Below are 24,789 nucleotides of genomic sequence, written 5' to 3' on the forward strand. Positions count from 1 at the left end.
TCTTCCTGATCTTATTGGGAATATTTCTGATTTATCCCCATTACATATAATGCTTGCTGATGGTTTCAGATAGATACTGCTTATTATTTTAAGGAAAGCTCCATTTATTCCTATCCTATCTAGTATTTTTAAAAGGAAAGAGTGCTGTATTTTGTCAAAATCTTTCTCCTCATCAATTGAGATAATATGATTTTGGTCAGTTATGTTATTATTGTGGTTGATTATGTTGATATTTTTTCTAATATTGAACCAGACCTACATTCCTATATTAAATTGTACCTGGTCATATTATCTTCATGATAAATTGCTGGAATCTCTTTGCTAATATTTTATTTAGAATTCTTGCATTGATATTTATTAGGAAAATAGGTCCCTAATTTTCTTTCTCTGTTTTGGCTCTTCCTGGTTTAGGTATCAGCACCATATTTGTCTCATAAAAGGAATTTGATAGGACTCATTCTTCACCTATTTTCCCAAAAAGTTTAAAGTGGAATTAATTGTTCTTTAAATGTTTGGTAGAATTTACTTGTAAATCCATCTGAGCCTGGAGACTTTTTGTTAGGGAATTCATTGATGGCTTTTTCAATTTCTTTATCTAAAATGGGTTTATTTAAGGATTTTATTATCTCTTCTGTTAATCTGAGTAATTTATATTTTTGTAAATATCCATTTCATTTACATTGTCAAATTTATTGACATAGAGTTGGGTAGAATAGTTTCTAATTATTACTTTAATTTCCTTTTCATTGGTGCATTCACCCTTTTCATTTGTGGTACTGGTCATTTTCTTTCTCTTTCTCTCTCTCTTTCTTTCTCTCTCTCTTTCTCTCTTTCTTTCTTCCTCTCTCTTTCTTTCTTTCTCTCTCTCTCTCTCTTTCTTTCTTTCCTCAAAATAACCAGGGGGCAGCTAGATGACACAGTGGATAAAGCACCGGCCCTGGATTCAGGAGGACCTGAGTTCAAATCTGTCCTCAGACACTTGACACTTACTAGTTCTGTAACCAACCCTCATTGCCCCCCCCAAATAAATAAATCAAATTAACCAAAGGTTTGTCTATTTTATTGGTTTATTTGAAAAACAAACTTTTAGTTTTATTTATTAATCCAATATTTTGTTTTTCTTTTCAATTTTATTAATCTCCCTTTGATTTTCAGAATTTCTGATTTGGTATTTAATTGGAGATTTTTAATATGTTTTCTTTCTAGGTTTTGGGTTTTTTTTTTGCATGCCCAATTCATTAATTGCCTCTTTTCCTATTTTATTCATGTAGGCATTTAGAGATATAAACTTTCCCCTAAGAACTGCTTTAGCTGCTTCCCATAAGTTTTGGTATGTTGTCTCAATTATTGTCATTCTCTTTGATGAAATTATTGATTGCTTCTCTGATTTACTGTTTGACCCACTCAGTCTTTAGGATGAGATTATTTAGTTTACAATTAATTTTTGGTTTAGGGGAACATTTATTAAAATGATATTCTTATGCTTACCTCTGCTAAAATGTTATACTTAAGATTTTATGTTGTTGTTTGTCCTTCATTCTTGAGATCATACCATCAGGGTAATTTCATGACTTGCAATGAATTAGATTTAAGTAAGGGGGGGCTGTGCAAGGTCACCAACCTCACTCTCTTCTCCTGAGCCATCTGGGTCCAATGGCAAGATATACATCAGGATAACTAGAGATGGCTCCAGATGTTTAAGACTATTGGGGTTAAGTGACTTGCCCAGGGTCACACAGCTAGTAAGTGTCTGAGGTGATATTTGAACTCAGGTTCTCCCAACTTCAGGGCCAGTGTTCTTTCTACTGTGCCACCTAGCTGCTCCTAAGACTTTATGAAACAATGACTCAAGGGTCTGCTGGCAGCATAGTTTATTGATTGAGTTCTCCACAATATTTTGAGGTCCATGTTTGTAGTATGAGGATTTTTTGTCTGTTGGTCCATGAAAGGTAGCAAACTTTTGCTATATAATTCTAACTGTAAGGTCAGGTCTTGTGAGACTTTTGATGGGTGTTTAATTTTTCAGTAAATGCATAGTTTCCATTATTTCCTTGTGAAGCCTCCCTTTGAGTCACTAGAAAACTCAATATAGGTTGTGGGTTTTTTGTTTTTCGTTTTTGCTTGTCTTTTCATTAAAGTCTTTTCCCTCTGCTATTTCAGAGAGCTGGTTATGGAGAATATTTATGGAATTTAATAAGCCTTGAGCCCCCAGACCAGGGAAGAAATTTTTTTTTATTTTCCTAACCACTGAGCACAAATTAGCCCCTCTACCAGACACTATAAAAAACATCTCCACTGGCCATTGTTTCCCCCTTTTACCCATTGCTTTACCACAAACACTTCCTTAGAATCCTGTAAAAGTCAGCCTATTTTATCTGAAGACAAAGGCCATTGTACAAGTATAGACAGCAAATAAACAAGGCTTAAGAGAACAGGAAACTCCAAAAAGCAGTACTAGTTCACAAGGCAGTGATAAGACAGAGAGAGATTCAGAAGGAAAGTAGCTATATCCATGATGTCCCTGAAGTAATTCGTGGGGCAGGGGTAGGCACAATCAGTCAATAAGCAGTTTTGTTCCCAATAGGTCACTTCATAAGCATTTCATCAGCAAGCCAGAAAAGAATCCAGGTGCTCACAATTCTAGTCAATTAGGTTAGTATCAATCTTCTCTAATGGTTGGCTCTCATTGCTAATGCCTACACTGCTAATGCAACTACAGTTGCAAACATATTGAGTTCATCTACTTTACCTTACTCTGAGCTGTCCATGTTGCTGCTTCTGCTGCTGCAACAGCAAATGTTGAAGCAATTAACAAACAAGCAAACAGATGTATGGATAGATAGATAGATGATAGATAGATAGACAGACAAATAAAATACATTTTCTAGCCACCACACTGTTACTGGTTCTGCTCAGGATGCCAATGCTAACACTTCCCCTCAAGGTACCTCTTGCCATGCTGTCCATGGCCTAACTTCAAGGGCCATTCAAATCCCTCTTTTGTTTAGAACTCCCACCACGCCCAGCTAGAATTCAAACTCTTTGATTCATGAAGTCATCAACATATTCCCCATGAGCCATAAGGCTTGGGTACCATGTGTGATTGCTAAGTGTGGGCTCTGTAAGGATAAGCGTTTTGTGGTTTCTGATCCAGTCTTACATTTCCATCATCAGCCCCTCTGATTCTTCAAATCTGTATGACTAAGTCAGTTGTGTGAAACTTCTCTCTGCCTACTGTTTGAGTTCTTGAACACCATGGAGGGCCTTTTTGCTCCATTTTTTTTTTTGGTGAGGCAGTTGGGGTTAAGTGACTTGCCTTGGGTCACACAGCTAGTAAGTGATAAGTGTCTGAGGCTGGATTTGAACTCAAGTCCTCCTGGATCCACAGCCAGTGCTCTATCCACTGCACCACCTCGCTGCCCCTGCTCCATTTCTTTTGCTGTTGTTGTTCAGTTGTTTCAGTTGCCTCCAACTGTTCATGACCCCATTTGGGTATTTTTTGGCAGAGATACTGGAGTGGTTTGTTATTTCCTTCTCCAGATCATTTTATAGATGAGGAAACTGAAGGAAACAGGGTTAAGTGACTTGCTCGATGTCGCAAAGCTAGTAAATGTCTCAGACTGGATTTGAACTCAGGAAGATGAATCTTCCTGACTTTAGGCCCAGCAACACCTAACTGCCCAGAAGTCTTGTGTAGGGAGGGAAAATAATTGGGGAGGGGTTCTCCATTTTCTCACTTACAAAATGAGGACAGCCTCACTTGTATTCCACCTACCTCAAAAGGATATTGGAAGGATTTTAATATGTCTGTGGGATAGATGGAGCTTCCTGGCATAAAACCTTTATAAACTGAACTTATTACAAGGAGTTAAAAGAATGTTTAATCACTCACAAATAAATCACATCTATCTAATTTTTAGTCCAGTAGGACAAATTAAAGCAAGAAGCTGGCATTAGGGAGGTTTGAAAACGGATCCTTTATTTTCCTGCAAAAAAATCCTTATTTTGATTTTCATTTCCTGTTTTGTTTATGTGCTGAAATGGGGGGAAATGAAAAAAAATTAAGCCTCTGGCAGATATTATATAAGCTATGCTCATGTTAAAAATCTTATTTATTCTCTTAGTTCCTGGTGACCTCTAAGATACATTGGGTATTATTCCCTGTGTCCAGGAAAGCCAGGGATCAGCAAGCAGAACTGATAGACTGAGCAGCTGGAATTTTATGAGGTTGTTTATAAAGTATCAGAGGCACTTGTCCACATTACTGACTAATGGCTTGCATAACATCTCAGTTTTACCAGTCCTAATTCTCTCACAACTTTTATTGGGGCAGGGAGGCCATTACCGTCTCTCCATTGGAGGGAGAAGGAAACTGCAGGTGTACCCAGTTAATGTTGGCTACTTTCTAGATGATTCGGTTCTTTCACTATGCAAAGAAGGCTGGAGAAACACTGTGGAACTTCTCCAAAGTTGTTATCTATGAATATGACCATAATAGCATTGTTAGCAGGTGACTGTGTTGGTGGATTAGTTAGTGCTAGTGGTATTAGGTACTCAAGTGGAAAGATCAGGCTATCCATCAAAAGAAATGACCCACCCACAGGAGTGCCTGGCAATGAACATGGCTCCTGTAACAAAGGAGTAAACATTAAATAAGGAAATAAAAGGCTCCATAATCTTATTGATCCTCACACTTATAAATGCATGCCTTTTGATTAAGTAGCAAAGAAAGTTCTCTATTCAACCAGAGCCATATGAAGGCATTTTATATTAATAGAAAGAAGGAAGGAAGCATTTATTAAACACCTACTATATGCTAGATAATGTGCTATGACCTTTATCATATTACCTCATTTAATCTTCATAACAACCCTGGGAAGCAAGTGCTATTATTATCCTCATTTTATAATGAGGGTTGCCCAGGGTCCCATAGCTAGTGTCAGATTTGAACTCAGTTCTCCCTGACTCAAGGTCCAGAACCCTATCCACTATACCTTATCCACTGTGCTATCACTAGCACCCTCTAGGCAGCTTCAGAATTTTGGCACAAATTTCCTTTCTTCCCCATTGATGTTACTAGCTGACTGAGTTGAGAATCAACATTAAATCACTAGCATTACTTAATGACCAATTAAAAGCATCATGGGTTGATCTGTTCCTGATTAACATTCCAGGAATGCTGGAAGATGCTAGATTTATCATCCTTTTCCTTCAAATTTACCCTTAGAATATCCTGGGCAGTAATTCAAAAAATTCTCATCTCAGAAACATCAGAACAAGAATAGTCACTACTGAATTTGCTTCTTTGTATTTTCTTGACACAATGTAAAGGTAGGTTGTAGGGGTGGGGGTAGACTTCCACCTGGGGCCTGAAAAAATCACCCAATGGGGCACTGATCCAGTGTGTTTTTAAGATTTTCAACTCATTAACAGACTAAAGCCTTATTCAGAGAATAAGTCTGTTCTTTACAGACCATTTGAAATAACTATATTTTCCAGCTTTAGTGCTTCAAGATAAATCTTGCAGAAGCAAGGAAAAATCCAACTTTGGTATGAACATTGTTATTTTACACACTGGTATTAGTCCCTACAGGCAGTGATCCCAGTTCAGTTGTATTCAACAAAAGGGAGTGCCTGCTATGTATTTGCTTTCACCATGATAAAGATAACCAAGATATGTTTCTTTCTCTTAGTTCCTGAGTTCTGAAAATCTTACCTTCATTTATATAGTTCACTTTCCTTCAGCTTCTCTGCTTGCTTTCAACTCCAGGAGCATCATGCTTCCCCCAGGATAAGCTCATGACCTGAAATCTCCTCATCATGGAGATTGATGCAGCTTTGACACTCATCACCTTCTCAGTACTCTCAGCTGTTTCTCCCCTCTGATCAGAGCTTTGGAGAGCAGAGCAATAACTTCTTCCCAAAGCCTTCCTTCACAGGGGGCCTAGAACTTTCCATGTTAACTCATTTCTCATCAGCTGCTCTTAGTTTCTACTCTAGGCCCCCAGGGTAGTATGCTCTGGTGTCACTTCTCTCTTCTCCCCACCTTTTCTTTTTTTTTTCTTAGTTTTTAACATTTATTTTATTTTTTACTCCACATCTTTTCAGCTTCCTTTTGTGTATCGTTTTCCCTCATTCAATCTTAACCTTCCTAAGGACAAAGCCTCTTATTTCTATCCCCAACACTTAGCACAATGCCTGGCATACAGTAGAATATTAACAAATGTTTAAATACTATAAACTATCCAGGAAGGCAAAGACCAAAAGCATGAAAGAGGGAGTAGATGACTCCTTTTGTATCACATTTAGTTCCAACTTAGCAGCTCTTGCACATACAAGTATATACAAGGCAAAGGCAAAGTAATTTTGGTTTTGAAAGAGTGGGGAGGCACTAGCTAACAGCTGGGAAGATCAGGGAAAGTCTTGTGTAGGAGGTAGTATTTGATTTCAGCTTTGAAGGAAGCTAGAGATTCTATGAGGCAGAGATGACAGTATCCCTGCCTTCACTGAGCCTATATAGTCCAGTAGGGGATGTGATATACATTGTCATACCAGAGCAAGATTGAGATCCAAGGAGAAGGTGAAATGAATTAGTTGTTTTATCCTTTTTTTGTGCATGAGTGTACTATCAGATGCTTCTAATGCATTCAGTAAATCTAACAGTTAGTGGGAGAGTATGGAATAATATTTCTTTCTTGAGATTCTAAACTGGATAAGCACAGCTAACCTTAGTTTTCTGGTTATAAGTCCTTCTGAGCCCCATGTTTGTGTGACTTCCATCAAATTACTTCTTCCTTCTGTGAGTCTTATTCTCCTGGGTAGAAGTAGAGAATCAGTAATATTAAAGACGCTAACACTGATCTGAAGATTAAGTGATTTCAAAGTCATGCAAAGCACTTTGCCAATATAAAGTGCTGTTGAAATGGGTAATACCAGTCAATTAAAAGAAAATCAGCTAGGCAAAGAATCTATTCCTAATATTTCAAAGTCACTGCAATTAGCTTTAAAAAAAAATCACTTCATTATCTCCTCCCTGTCAATTTACGTGCCTTGACCCAGTGGAATTTCATTGACTCCAGGGAGAAAATCTCACTACTTCTCTCTGGAGGCTATTTAACAGCCTGATAGATCTCATTCTTTAAACATTTCCTCCACTAACTAGTCTCTATTCTTCTTCTGACCCAGAGTAACAAAGTGACAATAGAGATGAGCTAAACTGTGGGACCTTATCATGATGACTTGTCATGGGAGGTCCCATCTCCTGCGAGATCAGCAGCAGGTTTCCCGGTGGGGTCAATTCATGATGACAATAATGTACATATTTGTACAGTACTTAGTGTTTATAATGTGCTACACTTTGGATCAGAGATTTAAAACTAGAAAAGATCTTAAAGACCATTTAGTCTAGCCCTTTCATTTTATAGATGAAGAAACTAAGGCCAAGTTAAGTTACTTAACTCTCACCTGTGACTCCAAGAAGCTGTAACAGGCACAGTGGCCGTATCTTAGTAAAAACTATCCCGGTAGATGGGCTAAATGAGGTTGAAAGTAAGCAAAAAGTCTCAAAGCCCAAAATTGGAGAGTTAGGGGGATATCTACCCTAAAACATGAAGACTTCCCCAGGTGGAATGAATACATGAGAACAATTTGTTCCAATGGCCATGAAGGTGACTGAAACAGGCTCTGTTAGACATGCAAGATGCCATCATCCACTGCATATCCTGGGCCATCACCAGTCATTCTGACCTTTGTTTTGCCACTGGACTTCAATTACTCTGGAAGAGAGAATGAGGCTGATGACCTTGCTGAACTCTGCTTCACTTAAATCAAATTCATAGGCAGGTCAAGGCATAACCCCATGATTTCATTGGTCCTTTTCTAAAATGAAAAACAAACAACAATAGGAGTAAGTTGTAGATCTAGGATTGGAGAATAATTCTTCTAATTCCAAATCCATTATCCTTTCCATTATATCATATTCTGCCTTAATACAGAGGAGAATGTAAAGGTAATGATTTCCATTTTATAGGCAAAGCAACTGAAGCTTGAAGATAAAATGACTTATCCAATGTTACACATCTAGTAAGCAAGAGAATTAAACTCAAGTTTTCTGATTCCAAGTGTAGTGGGGTTTTTTCTTCTTATTTTTACCATTCAGAATTTAGTTGTCTTTAGGTATCTTAAGCATAATTGAGTGAAACCAGAAAGGGGCCTTAGAGATCATATGATCTAAATCTTTGAGCTTAAAGACAAGGAAACTGAATCCCAGAGAGGTAGAGAGACTTGATCATTAAGCTATAATAGAATGAAATCATAGGGTTTTTGTTTGAGGCAATATGATAGATACAAAGAAACAAACATTGGCTTGGGAATCAGATGACCTGCATTGAAATAGTGTTATCTATAGAGTGATTTTATATATGTGTGTGTATATGTATGTATACACATGTATTTTATATATACATATATATGTAGGTATGTACATATAAGCATATATATATATATATACACACACATACATATTTGTGTCTAATGGTAGCCATCTCTAGGGCTGGTGGGGTTAAGGAAGGGAAGAAAAAAAAAGAAATTTACATGATAACTTTATTATATATTTAAAAGGAATAGCAAGTTGTACATAATAATTTGCAATTTTGTGTGCAAACATCTTTTTATTATTATACTATATTATGGAGATTCTTGTTTTATTCTATAAATTAAAAATAAAATAAAAAAATTCTATCTCTGATGCTTTCTACCTGTATGACCTTGGCAAGTCATTTTACTTCCCTGGTCTTCAGTTACCTCAATGTGTAAATTAAAGGGATTGGAGTATATCCTGACTTTAATTTTTTTTTCAATCTTAATATTTATTTTTTTCTAGTTACATGTAAAGATAGTTTCCAACATTTGTTTTTATAAGATTTTGAGTTCCAAATTTTTCTTTCTCCTTCCCTTCCCTTCCCCCTCCCCAAGACAGAAAGCATTCTGATATAGGTAATACATGTACAATCACATTAAAAATATTTCTACAATATTGTGAAAAAAGAATCAGAACAAAAGGGAAAAACCTCAAAAAAGAAAAAAAAAACAAAAAATGTAGAAATAGTACGGTTCAATCTGCAATAGATTCCACAGTTTCTTTCTTTCTTTCTTTCTTTCTTTCTTTCTTTCTTTCTTTCTTTCTTTCTTTCTTCCTTCCTTCCTTCCTTCCTTCCTTCCTTTCTTCCTTTCTTTCTTTCTTTCTTTCTTTCTTTCTTTCTTTCTTTCTTTCTTTCTTTCTTTCTTTCTTTCTTTCTTTCTTCCTTTCTTCCTTCCTTCCTTCCTTCCTTCCTTCCTTCCTTCCTTCCTTCCTTCCTTCCTTTCTTTCTTTCTTTCTTTCTTTCTTTCTTTCTTTCTTTCTTTCTTTCTTTCTTTCTTTCTTTCTTTCTTTCTTTCTTTCTTTCTTTCTTTGATGTGGAGAGCACTTCCCATCATGAGTCCTTTGGAATTATCTTGGATCATTGTATTTCTGAGAAGAGCTAAGTCTATCAAAGCTGATCATCACACAATCTTGCTGTTACTGTGTACATTGTTCTCCTGGTTCTGCTCACTGCACGCATTATCAGTTCATGTAAGTCTTTCCAGGTTTTTCTGAAATCCACCTACTCATCAATGCTCACAGCATAATAGTATTCCATCACATTCATATGCCAAAACTTGTTCAGCCATTCCCCAATTGATGGGTGTCCCCTCAATTTCCAATTTTTTTGCCACCACAAAAAGAGCTGCTATAAATATTTTTGTACATGTGGGTCCTTTTCTCTTTTTTATTATCTCTTTGGGATAGAGACCTACCAGTTGTATTGCTGGGTCAAAGGATAGGCACAGTCCCATAGCCCTTTGGGCACAGTTCCAAATTGTTCTTCAGAATGGTGTTCCAATTTTCCCCTATCTTCTCCATTTATTATTTTTCTTTTTTGTCATTAGCCAATCTGATAGGTATGAGGTGTTTGTATTGCCCTAATCAATAATGATTTAGAGCATTTTTCATATGGCAATAGATAGCTTTGATTTCTTCATCTGAAAACTGCCTGTTCATATCCTTTGACCATTTCTCAATTGGGGATACATCTTAGCTTTTTAAACTGTGGGTTGCCACCCCATATGGGGTCAAGTAACTGAATGTGGAGGTTGCAAAAAATTTGCAGTAAATGTTTGATTTGTACACCTATTTTATATACCTTTATAACCAAGGTCATATAAATATTTCTCAGGCAAAAAAGGGTCTTGAATGGGAAAAGTTTAAGATACCCTGGACTAGATGACCTCAGAGGACCTTTCCAGCTTTAAATTTGTGATCCCAAAACAAAGTGTTTCATTTTTATATGTCTTTTCATGGGCAGCAGGGGATCCCTTTTACTTCCCCTCTGCACTGACATCTTTTTAAATATAGACCCTGGGAACTGTGCCAGGCTATTTTCCCTTTTGCTTTTAAGACTACATTATCTGGTTTCTAAAAGTCCTGCTAAGATACTTTTCTAAGAGTCAGCTTTAACTGTTTTCCAAGAATCACTAATCCTGGTAGAAGAAAGCAATATATTATGTGAATAAGGCCAAAGTATTTTCTTTTTTGGCTTGAAATTGTGTCATCAATCCTTTTCCTTCCCTCCCTCCCCCCACATGTTAATGAGGGCAGAAGGAGATGCATGGTAGAGGTACCTCATTTGGAGGTCAATTTGTGTATTGTGGGAATCTGTTCAATGATGAGAGTATCAGCCACTTTTTATAGTCACAGAATTAATGCATACTCATCATCCTCATTATTATTTTTGTTTTGTTTTGTTTTATTTGCAAGGCAATGAGGGTTAAGAGACTTGCCTAGGTTACACAGCTAGTAAATGTCAAGTGTTTGAGGCTGGATTTGAACTCAGGTCCCCCTAAATCCAGTTACTTTATCCACTGCACCACCTAGCTGCCCCTCCCCTCATCAGTATTATTGATGTGTCATTATACCTCATTCTCTCTGTTACAACTACCATGAATGTGAGCAAAAAGGTTAAAAACTAGAGGGTGTGCCCCTTTGCTATAGTAGATGGCTGGATTAGTTATAGAACCTAGGGTAAGGGGTTAAGAGGCAGTTTGGTGTAGTGGATAATGTTTCTCCTGGAGTCAGAAAGATTGGAGTTTAAACATTGCCTCAGACACATTATTATTAGGTAAGTCCAAAGATTCTAGGGAGAACATGGACGTTAACTGCACAAGATAAGAAAGCACAGATGGGTTGCAATCTATACCACGGAGGGACATAGCCACACCCTTGATATCAAAGTCCTCTCTCAACTAATTCTGGATTTTATAATATTTTCATTATTTTATATGAATAAAAGCAATTACTGGCCATGAAAAAAATTAAGGAAAAAACAAGGTTTCTTCAATGGTTATATAAGGGAGGCCATTCTCAACTCTGTTATAGAGAGCCAGAAAACAGTAAACAACCACAGAGAACAAAAGAAACTTTTGCAGGCAGTGTTAATTGAAGAAGAATTTCCTTAGGAGGATTCTATAAAGGTTATGCCACAGAGGAGAAGGAAAGTTAGGTCTTTAGATGTGGTTAAAAAAAAAACACCCTTGTGTGGCTAAATATAGCATCAGCTGATGGACTGTGTGTTTATTTCCCCAGTTTCTAAAAGTATCCCTAGGGATGAGGTCCCTAGGGGAGAAAATATGATCTTTGGGGATTCTATGTAGTGAAAAGCAGAGCAGGATCCATTGCAAAATTAAGATAAGTCAGTGGAGGAGCAAGGAGAGAATCTGTGCATCCTGGCCTCTCAGTTTCACAGAGACAAATTGAGCTTGGAGGAAATGGATTTACAGTCAGAAATGTAGAATGTTCCCTAGAGAGGGCCAGGCAGAAGGCAAAGAGCTTGTTTGCCTCTTTCCAAGGCTCAGCTGTGAATTCTGGAAGAATATGATTTGGAGGCAATCCTATGAGGTCTGAGCATTTCATCTGAAATGATACACACACATATACATAGAGAGAGCTATAGATATATATAGATATATCTATAGATAGAGAGAGACAGATGGAAAGAGAGACAGAGACAGTGACAGACACACACAGAGAGAGATTTTTTACAATTTATATTGCCATCCTTTCAGAGAAAATGATCCTTAGCTTCATAGAATTGCCCCCTTCCCTGCCACATTCTCTTAGACTTCACTTTTGAGTAGTATAAGGAGGTGAACAACCAACCTTCTTGCCCCATCCAAGCGACATTTTGCATTCTAAAAAAAACTATAAATACACTTCTTCCCAGTTCCCAGCTTGATTTGTCTCACGAAAAGTAGAGGCAAAAGTTTGGGACAGGATTTGTGAGCCATCCTCCCCCAAAAGGGTTAGTATGAGAAGCGATGAGGATAAGGAAGAGGAAAAAGGGAAAGAAGAATGCTTCCTGTTTCTTTGCTCTCCCCTTCCTCCTCCCCTTACCTAGAGACTTGCTTTGAACAGAGCTGCAGCTAAGAATTCTAGTTCCTGGGGCACATTAATTTAAGAAGGATGAGAGTGGGTAAGGTGGGACACAGATTTAAGCTTATCACCTCCCTATTCAAAAGAGTATTTAGTGTCCTCTGGGGGTAAAAACAGAAACTCAGGCTAGAATTTCAGGCCCTCCCTAATCCTACAGTTTTAGTTTTATTTTCTATTACCACCCTTTGTGTACCATAAATTTCAGCTAAACTAGGTTCCTTACTAGCTTCTCGGAATCCTGTGTTCCATCTCTAGCTTTTGTGCTTTTCTCTATTCGTGGAATGCACATGGGCTTATCTCTGTCTTTCAGAATTCTTATGTTCCATCAATGCTTGCTCTAGGTGTCATCTCCTCCATGAAACCTTTCCTTGATTTCCCCTTCCAATAGCCGGTGCTCTTCCCATTCTCAAATTACTTTATGTTTGCTTTTTCCCTCACTTGAACTGCTGAAGTCCCTGAGATGACTCCACACTGAGATCAAACCCCAGTTGAAAGTAAACACCTACCTAAACATGTTGCTCATTGATTAACACACTGCCCCTGGTCATATTTTCCCTGTCTCAAGGATTCTGAACCTCCAACTTAAATTCATTATCTGTTCTCCACTGTTTGATCTTTTATTCCCTTTCCCCCAAACCAACACTTATAATATACCACTATAAAGCTATCCATCCTTTCCACTGTACCCTCTGGAATGCTTGCTCCATAGATAACTCTTTCTTCTTAAATCTTCTTTCCCATGTCATCCATCTTCTGTCTCTCACTAAGTTCTGATTTCCTTAGGATGACAACTTTACTAGTCTCCTTTTATAGCACTGGCTGAACCCCCTGCCCCAACCCATTGATTGAGGTAGAGGAGTTATAATACTTCGTGCTCTATATTGCCACATTCAGATTCTCCCTCTACCAACATTACCTGGTAACTGTATCCTTTGGGATTCATTCAATCCATATCAACCATGCAGTCAATTCTGGGAGATAATCTATTGTCTACTGACCTCCAGAATGTTTTCATGGTTTTTCTCTTCTCTTTAATTCTTGCCTTCATATTGGGGGATTTCAATATACTTCACCTTCACTTCACAATTTCTTAACTTATTTCATATGATCTACTCTTTGACCTTACCTTATCCACACCAAAAAATGGTCATACTCTTTATTTTATCATCTCCCACAAATGCACCATTTTCCATGTTCATTAACTCTCAAATTCCTTTATCTGATCACAATCAATTGCCATTGCATCTCTCCTTCTTTCTTAAAACCCCTGGTCTTCAGCACTACCTTAACTTCCAGTCCCTTGACCCCCTTAGTTCTTTCTGGGTCATTACTCCTGCACTAGTTATACTCTCTTCCCTTTCCACTATTGACCCCTTGGTTCTGTGAGGGCCTAAATTTAAATACAGAGTGTTAATTGGGTGACTTGATGAAATATTGGGGTCCCAGAAATAATGAAGGACCTTTAGGTTTAAAGCTCCCTCCCCTCTGAACTGCCCCTTTAGATATTTCTCCCAGGTCAATAAGAAAGGAGCTTTACAGCTTCTTTTCCACAAAAAGATCAGATTTTATTACCTGGAAATTAATTAAACAACAAAGGTGAAATTAATAAAAATCAAAGATAAGGAAGTAGGAAAAAGAAATACAGATAAATTCTCTTAACTCTAAACTAAGTCTATACAATCCCCAGATCATTTCCAATTAAGCTAAGTCAAAGGAATTTGTGTTCACTCACCACTCCTGGGATGTCTGCAGTTTCTCATGCCACCGGAAAGGTAGAAGAGAGAAAGAGAGAGCTAGCATTCCTAAAGGCCTCAGCCTCCCCTCAGGGAGCGTTCAATCTTCCTCCCCCAAAAGGGGAGGTCCTTCGAAAACTACCTATGGAGAGTTCTCCTTCTGATCTGAGTAGCATACATAACTTCAGGGTGGGTCAAGTGTGACCCCTCCCAAATGAGTCAGCTAAAACGCCAATAATTTTTTACCACAAATAATTTTTACCACAATTCAATTGGTCATTAGCTTCTTTGCTTGAGTCCCTTGCCCCTTGTCATATTGCTAATATTGCCCTGCAAAGTCTCATTCTTGGGTCACTTTTATCATCTGCCACCTTCACTCTCATTGCACCAAGACAATTCCTTTATACCTCCCTAATTAACTAGCTCATTCACCCCAGCAGCTCTTCTCAACTTTTTTATCTCTATTCAAACCTCCCATGACTTCTCCTCCTCCCCTTTCAGCTGAGAACCTTGCCTCATAGTTGACTGAAAAAAAAATAAAGCCATTCACTAGCTAGATCTTTTCTCTTCTTCCCTATCTCACATCTGGGGACACTTTCTGCCACTATCCCTTCCTTCACCTTTGTCTCACATGAAGAAGGGGCTCTTTTACTTGCCAAGGCAAACCCTTCTAAATGCACAAGTGAGCCAGCCTGTTTTTTCTAGCAGACTGCCAACTTTTTCATCTCTATTCTTTCACTTATCTTCAATCTCTCCCAGTCTCTGACTGCTTCCATCCCACTGACAAACATGTCTATGTGCGCCCCATTCTCAAAAAGTCCTCATTTGATTCACTTCTCCTCACTAGCTATTTTCTGATTTCTCTTCTCTGTTTTGTGGCTAAACTTTTTTGAGAAGACCATGTTTAATTGATGCCTCCACTTCCTTTCCTCTCACTCTTTTTAACTCTCTGTGGTCTGATCTTTGACCTCATCATTCAATTGAAGTTGCTCTCTCTAAAGTTACCAGTGACTCTTAATTGCCAAATCTAATGAGCTTTTAAAAATCCTCATCCTTGACCTATCTGTAGCTCTTACCACTGTCAATAACCCTCTTCTTTTTGAAATCTTCTTTTTAAGTTTTCATGACACTATTCTATCCCAGGTAGTCTTCTTTCTGGTCTGACTGCTGCTTCTCAGTCTTCTTTGATGCATCTTTATCCTAGTCTTGCCAGGTCACCATGGATGTTCCATAGAGCTCTGTTCTGGGTCCTCTTCTCCTTCTATACTGTTACTTGCTGATCTCATTGGCTCCTAAGGTTTCAATTGTCATCCCAATGATGATGATTTTTAGATATACTTATCCAGCCCTAATCTTCCCTCTTACTTCCAGGCTCACATCTCCAACTGCCTATTACGCTTCTCACATTGGAAGTTGTATAGAAAACTTAAATCAAACATGTCCAAAACTGCATACATTTTCTTTCTCCCAAAACCTATTCTTAATTCCTCCTCTATTCTTAATTTCTTCTTCATCATCACCATCACCACCATCATTTTATTATTATTATTGCAGGGCAATGAGGGTTAAGTGACTTGCCCAGGGTCACACAGCTAGTAATTGTCAAGTGTCTAAGGCCAGATTTGAACTCAGGTCCTCCTGAATCCAGGGCCAGTGCTTTTCCACTGTGCCACCTAGCTGCCCCCAATTTCCTTATTATTTTCAAAGGTACTACCAATTTTCCCTTCTTACTCTGGCCTTGGCTCACAACATAGGTGTCATCCTCAACTCTTCGCTTTCACCCCCTCACCATATCCATATATTGCTAATGCCTGTTAATTTTAACTTCTTAACACCTCTAATACAGTAACCTCTATACCTCCTCTTCTATGACAGTGCCACCTGTGCAGGCCCTTATCACTTAATGCCTGGAGCAATGGCTTGCTGGTTGATTTCTCTGCCTCAGTTCTCTCCCCACTAACATTCCTCCTCCACTCAACTGTCAAATTAATCTACTTGAAACACAATCTGTACAAGTTCTCCTATTTTCACCCCCTCATCCTGCCCTCTACCACCTCAATAAACTCCTGTGGCTCCCTGTCACATTTAACAACAAATACAGAACCCTCTGTTTGACATTCAAAGCCTTTCACAACCTGGTCCCTTCCTAACCAACCCTTCCCAACAAAATCTGTGATGCAGTTACACTGATGTCCTTGTTCTTCCTATTACAAAATTTCATCTCTCAACTCTGTGCATCTTCACTGACTGTACCTCATGCTAAGAATACTCTCCATACTTTTCCCTTCCTCTTGGCTTCTTTTTTTTTTTTTTTTGGTGAAGCAACTGGGATTAAGTGACTTGCCCAGGGTCACACAGCTAGTAAGTGTCAAGTGTCTGAGGCCAGATTTGAACTCAGGAACTCCTGAATCCAGGGCTGGTGCTTTATCCACTGCACCATCTAGCTGCCCCTTGGGTTCTTTTATATCCTAGATGATAGCCTACTTCTACAGGAAGTTTTTCTTGATTCCCCTTAATGCCAATGCCTTCCCCTGGTGATTATTTCCAATTTATCCTCTCTATATCTTGTCTGTATATATCTGTCTGCATGTTATCTTCCCCATTAAGCTTTGAGTTCCTTGAGAGTAGGGACTGTCTTTTGCCTTTCTTTATATTCCGGTCCTTAGACAATACTTGGAACATAGTAAGCACTTCATCTCTGCTTATTGTCTGACTGACCAAGGCATGGGATTGTTTCACTGCTCTTTTTGTAATATATTGCCTTGTGTATAACTATTTGTTGGCTTGAACTGAATAATAAGAAAACATTAAAGTTATTATTAGATAAAACATTTATTAAATGCTAATTTATTATGTGTCAGGCAATTGCAACAAACAAGTCAGCTTTTACCTTAATGAAATTCATTTTCTAAAAGGAGAAGACAAAATAAAAAGTTTAGCTAGAGAGGTGAGGCAGAGCTGCTGGTGAGAAGGCAGAGCAGTATGGAGAGTAAGTGAGCTGAGAGTGACTCTCACAACTCTATAGTAGGAATAAGGGATTATTAGTCCTACTTTTTATAGATGATAAGGCTCAGGGAGGCCAGGCAGCTTGTCCAAGAACACCAGCCAAATAACTGTTGATTGGGACAAAAATTTAGGTTTTCTAGCTTGTGGTATTTTTCATAACTGAGCCTTCCAAATACTTGCGAAGTGAGTGTGAGAATGAATGAATGAACCATGAATTAGCCATGCTTAGTTTAAGAGGGACAGGGAAGAGCAGATTATTCTACAGATGGGCCAAGTGTGAGACAGCAGATGGTTGCCACCTGAAGATGAAAGTGTGCAGTTGATAGTATGGTGTCTCCTTTCATTTTGTGTTTAAATAGTGATTTTGATTTAAATATCCAAGGGAAAGGAATTTGGTATCTGCCAGTTCATCAAAATTTTTCTCATGATCATCTCAGGTGACAGTTTTGTTTTAACTGTGCAGTTATAATGAATGGATCTCACTCCATGTTCCAAAATTGTACAAGTAGAATTGCTTTGAGGTTATTGGTGACCAGAGTGAGGAGGCATTGGAGGGAATGTAAACTGGAGGCTTAGATTTAGTTCAACATAGGAATATGATTTTAATTTCAATATTTCTATTAATAGATTTGTTTTGGTATCACTAAGCAATTATCTTTATTTTTTACCTTAACACAGATATTTGTACCAAGAAGAGAAACTTAGTTTAGTGGCCCCAAATAGATGGATAGGTAGATAGATAGATAGATAGATAGATAGATACATACATAGATACATACATGGATGGATAGATAGACGATGGAGCATTTGTCAGCTTACTATGTGTCAGACACTGTGCTAAGCACTGAGGATAGAAATACAAGGAAGCAAGGCAGTTCCTCCCCTCAAAGAGTTTATATTCCATCTCTCCTTAAGGGAGAATTAGAAAGAGGAAGGAGAACATGGTTTGGAGCCAGTGGCTAGGAAGTGAGGCTTGGTCAAAGACAGTCAAAAGATTTAGAATCTTAGAGGCTATCTTGTACAATCCGCTTATTTTATAGATATGCAAATTAAATCTCCAGGAGGTTAAATGGATTATCCAAGGTTTTATTGTTAGTAAGTGAGAAAGTCAGGATTTGAACCTTTATTCCCTAATTCCAGGGGCAGCTAGGTGGTGCAGCAGATAGAGTGCTGGGCCTCAGACTCATCTTCTTGACTTCAAATATGGCCTCAGACACTAACTTTGTGGCTCTGGGCTAGTCACTTAACCCTCTTTGCCTCAGTTCTTCATCTGTAAAATGAGCTGGAGAAGGAAATGGCAAACCAATCCTATGTTTGCCAAGAAAACCCCAAATGAGGTCACAAAGAGTCAGTCACAACGCAACAACAACAACAACAACAAATTTCTAATTCCAAAGCCAGTGTTTTTCCCATTGTACCATGCTGTCTCAAAAGTAGTAGCATTCATTTTCTCTTGAAAGTTAGAAAGACTAGGGGTAACCAACCTATAGTACTAATGCCAAAGAGGGAACTCAGACTGAGAGGCCTGAAGGACTGCAATTTCATCCCCCCAACCCCCACATCATTCTCAACATCCAGACTCAACACCCAGCACATGATCATCCTTCTCTTCCACTTTGAAGAATTTGGAGTCAAGGCACTAGCAATACCCTCCCTCCTCATTCTCCCTCCTTACTCATTAAATATTAGAATCAGCCCATGACAGTTAGTTATACAGACATCAGCTTATGTACTCCATGCTTGGGGAACGCACATAGACACACACAAGCACATGACATCCTAGAAGGAAGAAATAGACAGAACACTGATAGACCATTTTTGTAATATTGGACTTAATTTTTCTTTCTTTCTTTCTTTTTTTTAGCAGGGCAATGAGGGTTAAGTGACTTGCCCAGGGTCACACAGCTAGTAAGTGTCAGGTGTCTGAGGCCAGATTTGAACTCAGGTCCTCCCGAATCCAGAGCCAGTGCTTTATCCACTGAGCCACCTAGCTGCCCCCTTAATTGTTCTTTAAATGTTTGGTAGAATTCACTTGAAAATCCATCTGGCCCTTGATATTTTTTCTTAGGGAGTTCATTGATAGCGTCTTCAATTTCTTTTTCCAAAATGGGGCTATTAAAGCCTTTTATTTCCTCTTCTGTTGATGTGGGCAATTTATGTTTTTGTAAGTATTCATCCATTTCCTTTAGATTGTCAAATTTATTGGCATATAGTTGGGCAAAACAGCTCTTAACGATTGCTTTAATTTCCACTTATTTGGCGGTAAATTCACACATTTTTTGTGTGTGTGAGGCAATTGGGGTTAAGTGACTTGCCCAGGGTCACACAACTAGTAATTGTTAAATGTCTGAGCCTGGATTTGAACTCAGGTCCTCCTGAATCCAAGGCTGGTGCTCTATCCACTGCACCAACTAGCTGCCCCCACACCTTTCATTTTTGATACTGGTAATTTGGTTTTTATCATTTCTTTTTTAAATCAAGTTAAGCAAAGGTTTATCTATTTTCTTGATTTTTTTCATAAAAACCAGCTTAGTTTTATTTATTAATTCTATAGTTTTCTTTCAATTTTATTAATCTCTCCCTTGAATTTCACAATTTCTAATTTAATATTTAATTGAGGATTTTTAATTTGTTCTTTTTCTAGCTTTATTAGTTGCATGCCCAATTCATTGATCTCCCTTTTCTCTATTTTATTTATGTAGGTATTTAGAGTTATAACATTTCCCCTAAGAACTGCTTTGGCTGCATCTCATAAGTTTTGGTATGTTGTCTCATTGTTGTCATTCTCTTTGATGACTGTAAGGTCTTTCAAAGTAGGGATTGAGTTTTATATTTACTTGTATCCCATACAAGACAACACCATAACTTGCATATAGTAGATATTGAATAAACACATCATCAGTTGATTAATTTATGTAAAGAATGAGGAATTCTAAGTAGCTCTCCCCTGCCCCAGAGCAAAACAATTCACACAGATGTACAGGAGAGATTCTAATCTCTATTTCCCACAATGCTTAGGGACAAAAGATACTCTTTCAATAAAGGATGCTCTCTAGACTACATTTTTCAGAAGGTCATGTGGGAATCCACTATATGGTAGTGTTTCCTAGTGTGTACTCTAATGGAGTGACAAACAATCTGCAGCATGGATGGCAGAAAGGCAACATTTGGAGTTTAGTGAGGTCAGCTAAATTATCACAGAGATGGGCATGTTAGGAAGGGACACACAGAAGTGAGGACTTGCTGTCACATTTTGAAAACCTGATTTTCTGTTTGGTTTCTGAGGCCTGAGCATGCTCTAGACTCCAGTGCTAAGTAATATAACTTGCTAAATTGTTGCACTGAGGTTGAAAAGGAAGTGATTAACCAGGTGAACTTTGAACTCTAACCTTCAAGCAGTATCATGAGTAATCTGTGTGAACCATTTCTACCATGTTGGAGAGACAGATGGGGAACCAGTGAGGTCAATAGGTTAAACAGTGTTCCCCTAGGAGCATGGGAGTTGGTAGCTCTTTGGTATAGGTGCAAGGAACACTTTTCTGTCTGATTCAATTCTTTTTTATTATTTTTCTTGTTACTCTGTTTCACTAAATGACTTTTGTGCTGAATTCTTGTGGTATCCAGTGTGGTTTAGAATACATAAGCATTGGTGAATGCTTGGAGGTATGGATTTGAATAGAATATGACACAAACAATATTTTGAACTTGGGTATAGCTGAAAGGGATGCTGAATATATAAACAGAATATTTGAATCCCGGACCTCCTTTTAGCTTGCTTGTTCTTTTTTTTTTTTCTTTAGTCACCAGCATCTGTTGCCCCTCTAATATATATGTTGTTCTTTTAGTATTTCCCTAAGGTCAGACTGGTGCCTCCTCCACACTCCTCCCTCCTCCCACCCCCAACCATCAACTTTTTAAATACCTGGGGATGTGTGCCCTGATTTCAAATTCTGTAGTAGTAGCAACTCTTGAACATCTTTACAATCTCTTTGGACTTTCCTGTGTTGGGAGACCACATGCCTTAGGGCACAATGGCCCTGTGGGAAAGTGAGTCTCATACAATATTATCAACCAAATGGAAATAACTTCATGCACAGAACTTTTATCAATTACTATGACAATGAAAGAATACCTTTTTTGTGTATTATAGTCCTCTGGGGTAATGGATTTTTTTTCTTAACATCTAGGGTTATCATATTTTACCTTGAAATGAGTAGAGAGGTCAAATGCTAACTTGGATTAGCCTATATAGTGATAATAAAAAAAATAATTGCTAGCATTTATATAGCTCCTTGAGGTTTTCAAAGCACTTTACAAATATTATCTCACTTAACCTCTCAACAACCCTAGGAGGTAGGTAGTGCCTACAAATGAGAAAACTGAAGTTAAGTGATCTGTCCAAGGTCATATTGCTAGGAAGTGTCTGAGATCAGATTAAAACTCAAATCTTCCTAACTCAAGTTCCAGCACTCTATCCACTGTACCACCTAGTCGACTTGGTGTCACAGAAAGTGCCTGAGGAATCAAGGGAAAGAACTGGATTGCAGATTCATCTATCAATTCTGTTAGAACAGTAGGGTAGGCAACATAGTTGGTGTGTAGAGGTGGGAGGAAAATAGATGGAACCATTGAGATTAATGGGTCTTCTCCAAAATAGAACTTACCTAGGCAATTCTAGCAGTTGTTTCCAGACCCACTCCAATTTGAAGTTCTTTGGTTCACTCAAGGGTAGTTGGGTGTGCTGTTCTTACAGTATTATAATATTCAGAAATTTTTTTTAGCAAAGAGTAAATTAGTTTTCTTCACATCACGACTCTTCATCTGTCTAATGCTTCATCACCCTACACCCTCATAGAAGATATAAAATGAACACACAAGTCAAACCCTGAGGGAATCATATCAAGTCAACTTGAAGAAGAGGTTATGGGACTTGGGGGAGATGGCAGAAAGATCCTTTTCTGGGGGCAGGGGTAGAGGTTATAGAATTGTCCCCATGGATTATTAATAGTAAGAAATCCATGTCCCTGAGCTAACAAGATTATAGTTTGAAGACAACACCTTTCTTTATTATGTGAAGGCCAAAATTTGATATATGGAGCGTTATTTGGGTGACTCGCCAGAATACTGGGGTCCCGGAAATATGAGGGACCTTTTAGGTTTATCCTCCCAGCTGAACTGCCCTTTTTAGATATTTCTCCCAGGCCAATAAGAAAGGAGCCTTTAAACTTTAATTCACAAAAGGATCAGATTTTATTACTTGGGAATTAATTAAACAACAAAGGGGAAACTAATAAAAATCAAAGATAAGGAGATAGGAAAATAGAAATACAGATAAATTCTCTTAACTCTTAGCCTATTCAAAACCCAGACCATTTCCAATTAAGCTAGTTCAAATGAATTTAGGGTTTTCCATAATTAACTCACCAACACTGGGGCAGTCTGCAGTTGCCTGTGCCACTAGAACAGCAGTCGCCGGAGACAGAACAAACTCGCACCACCTCAAGGGGAGTCACCAGACAGAAAGAGCTAGCATTCCAGAAGAACCCTCCACCTCTCTTCAGGGAGCATTCAATCTTTCCTCCCCAAAAAGGGGAGGTCTCAGTAGCATACGTAACCTCGGGGTGGGCCAGGTGTGGCCCCTCCCAAATGAGTCACCTAAAAACTGCAATATTAATCTTTACCACAAATAATTTTTACCACAATTAAAAGTACAGGATGGGAGGAGATGCAATTAGAAAATGGTTCATGTGATAAAGGCTAGGAATTTTAGTGGATTTTTAATATGTATCAGTAGTGTGAAGTTAAAAAAAATTAAAAGGATGTTGTGAGAGATTTGAAGGAGAGAGACACTTTTCATCTTTCTTTGAGAGTGAGATTCTCATGGTTCCAGATTCTCTCTCATACTTTGTCCAAGAAGGTGAAAGAGGATGTCTCTCTTGCAGATATGTGCGGGAAGCTAATACCTCATCAGCTCTAATTTCCTACTTGCATCTCCAGAAACTTTAGGGAATTTCCCCTTGGATGAGATCAGGATATCTCTCTTAGTTAAGATGGATCCCAGCTTGCTCTTATCTAAATGGTTCATTCATTCTTGTGTATTTTCTGGAGTATTCTAATCTGTAGAGTCTCTGATTTATAGAAGCACAACCTGCCCTTACCCTCACCCCATGGCCAGCTCATTTAAGTATTAACTTTCACTATTAGAATTTAAGCTCCTTGAGGGCAGGTACTATCTTTGTGTTTGTATTTCTATCTCCATTGCTTAATTATATGCTTACTGATTGTTTGCTTTCTCTATTTTCTGTTTTTCATATGCATGGCCAAATGGGTTTATTCAACATTCACTATTTGTGATGGACATTTGTGTAATTAACATTTGTCTGGAAAGACTCAAACTGGTTATTGTAATTTAAGAGCCACTTTCTCCCCTTTCCTTCCCTTAAGAAACAAAGGAAGAAAGCATTTTTTTCTTTGTTTTGAAACTAAAAATTTGTGCCCCTTTATTAGCAATATGTGGAAGGGCAGCTAGATGTAATTTTATTTCAGTACCCTTGTCGGATAAGAATAGAGTAGCCAGGCTTCTCTTGCTACCTTGAAGCAGGAATCACAATTTCTCAGAGAGATTTGGGTAAGATTCCAAAGGTATTTATCAATGTTTCCCTTTATTTCCTGTCTATATGTTTAGACATCCCATGGGAACATACATGAACTGCATTGTCATTTTATACACATCATGCAGAGCACAAAGCCCTCTAAAATCTGGGATGCAGTGTTACATTGTGGTAAGGACACTAGATACTTAGAAGACTTCTGTTCAAATTCTGATTCTATTGTTTATCACTTGTGTGATCTTCTACAAGTCATTTAACTTCTGGGTCTTCTGTAAAATGAAGGGGTGGAACAAATGCTTTATAAAACCCTTTCTGATTCTATGATCCTTTGAGTCCTCACCTTTGCCTCTCCCTTATGACCTTAGGCATAATTACTTAACCTGTTGAGACATCATTTCAACAATTATAAAATGGGGATAATCTTATGCACACCATCTACTTCACAGAGTGATTGAGAGGAACTGATGTAATGATATTTGTGAAGTGTTTTGTAGATGAAAATGTGCTTTATAAATACAAACCAAATGAAGTAACACGTGAAGTTTTTTCTTTTACAAACCTTAAACTGCTATATAAGTGCTAGCTATTATTATTGATGATGGTAGTATTATTGGACTGCATTAAGAATGAACTGAGTATACTATCCTGCACAAGGAAAGAATGCAATATTTGTACACTACTCTGCTTTGGTCCAGCCACATCTGGAACATTTTGTCCACCTCTGGGCATATTTTTAAAAGGAAAATTGATCAGCTGAAACATGCCTAGAGAAGGGCAACCAGTACGGTGAAAGGAATAGAAATCATGTCATATGTGCAAAACTTACAGGAAGTAGGAATGTTTAGCTTCTAGACTGCTTGAACCAATTAACTCTGAAAGAGATCAATTACACAGTAACAGGGAAGGATGACGGGGGTAGGGGAGGTCATAAGTC

Source organism: Dromiciops gliroides, chromosome 4 (assembly GCF_019393635.1).
Source record: "Dromiciops gliroides isolate mDroGli1 chromosome 4, mDroGli1.pri, whole genome shotgun sequence".
Lineage (NCBI taxonomy): Eukaryota > Metazoa > Chordata > Mammalia > Microbiotheria > Microbiotheriidae > Dromiciops > Dromiciops gliroides.